Source organism: Mustelus asterias, unplaced genomic scaffold (assembly GCF_964213995.1).
Source record: "Mustelus asterias unplaced genomic scaffold, sMusAst1.hap1.1 HAP1_SCAFFOLD_107, whole genome shotgun sequence".
NCBI classification, from domain to species: domain Eukaryota; kingdom Metazoa; phylum Chordata; class Chondrichthyes; order Carcharhiniformes; family Triakidae; genus Mustelus; species Mustelus asterias.
In genome coordinates, this window is record NW_027590151.1 from 528,682 (window position 1) to 530,625 (window position 1,944).

Sequence of the window (1,944 nt, forward strand, 5' to 3'; positions counted from 1 at the left end):
TTGCTAGTTATACTTGATCCCTCTTTATTCTGCATGTGAAACATTCTGGCGCCGAGCTCCCGTTCATCTGTAGAAAAGTCCAGCAGATCTACACTGAGTTTCGATTTACTCATCTGCCTGAGTGATTTTTTTCCCATTTCTTTATTATGAAGAACAATTTTAAAAATATGCTTCCGGGAAATGTGCGCCATTTCCTCCAGTTCAGTTAGTTTCACTTGTGTCTGTCTTTATGAGCACACACTACTATTACACATGTTTCAGATGATGATTAACTATGTTAGTCTGCATTTATAAATCCAATATATTATGTTATGGACTGAACAAGTTGCTAATGTGCGCACGGTGTCAAAGTACAAACATTTATTTCCTCATTGCGTCTTAAAATACAGCATTTCTGCTGTTGCTGAGAGCATTTGTGGCCGAGGTCAGAGCAAAGATAACATGGTTACAACATCGAGATTCGGATAATGTTCAGCAACAACTGAAACCATGGAAAACTTCCCTCATACTAAATGAATAATTTCAATAAAAGTTTCTGCCCGGTTTCGAACCGGGGACCTTTCGCGTGTGAGGCGAACGTGATAACCACTACACTACAGAAACAACTGACAGCATAGCGCCGCCAATTGGCCTGACCACAATGTTCAACTCCACTGTGTTGCTGCAGGTTCGAATGGTTATACTGAGAGCCCATGTCACTGACTACAAGACAAAAACCGTTTCTTTCAACCTGATTTCTCAACTTATCTTGAACTTCAACATTTATAAGCGGTCGTCCGGCAAATATCTAAGGGAGCAATGATTTCTGCTCAATTATTAATGCATCATTCTCATCTTCCTTTGAATAATTTCAACCAGTTCTCCCCAATATTTGTTCGCTGTTCAATGTTTAATATTAATATATTTTTATTAATTACCTATCTCCTCATTCTGAATGAAATATCTCCGAAATATACAACATTGAATTGCAAACATGACTGACCAACAAAAGGAATCGAGTCTCTGGGTAATACACATGTCACGGTGCTTCATTGAGATTGACCACAATCAGCTTTGAAACAAAATCAAATATCTTCAAAGGGAATAGATTTAAGAATGATTTGTTAGATATACTTGATCCCTCTTCATTCTGTGTGTGAAACACTCAGGCGTCTAAATCCCGTTCAGCTGTAGGAAAGTCCAGTAGATCCGCACTGATTCTCGATTTCCTCAACTGTCTGAGTGGTTTTCCCTATTTCTTTACTCTGAAGAACGATGTTAAAGTAATGGTTCTGCGCAATGTGCGCATTTCCTCCAGTTCAGTTACAGTTCCACTTGTGTCTGCCTTTTTAAGCACACAATCCTATTAGACATGGTTCAGATGATGATTAACTTTGTTAGTCTGCATCAACAAAGCCATTCAATTCTGTTGTGGACTGAATGAGTTGCTGATATGTCCACGGTGTCAAAACAGGAACATCTATTTCCCCTCATTGCATCATAAAAATACAAGATTTCTGATTTTGCTGAAAGATTTTGAGGCCGAGGTCAGAGCAAAGATAACATGGCTTTAATATCGAGTTTCGGATAATGTTTAACAACAAATTTCAATCATGTAAACTTCCCTCACCCTTAATGAACAAATTTGAATAATATTTCGGCATGGTTTTGAACTAGGGACCTTTCGTGTGTGAGGTGAATGCAACCACCATTACACTACAGAGACTGCTGGCGTCCATAGGACCCAATGGGACTCTCTTGGAATGTTGCAACATTCATTGGGACTGCTGTAGACATATTGATCCAAGAATGATTTTGATTTGATTTGATTTATTATTGTCACATGTATTAACATCCAGTGAAAAGTATTGTTTCTTGCGCTATACAGACAAAACAAAGAACAAAGAACAGTACAGCACAGGAAACAGGCCCTTCGGCCCTCCAAGCCTGTGCCGCTCCTTGGTC

The 1,944-nt window shown here is 39.0% G+C and overlaps 1 non-coding gene across 1 annotated transcript; it reads right to left on the reverse strand.

Moving 5' to 3' along the window:
* Positions 1-530: 530 nt before the first annotated feature.
* On the reverse strand, positions 531-603 carry trnav-cac (transfer RNA valine (anticodon CAC)). Its single transcript has one exon. It is a non-coding gene; the product is annotated as a tRNA-Val (tRNA).
* Between the last annotated feature and the right edge of the window lie 1,341 nt (positions 604-1,944).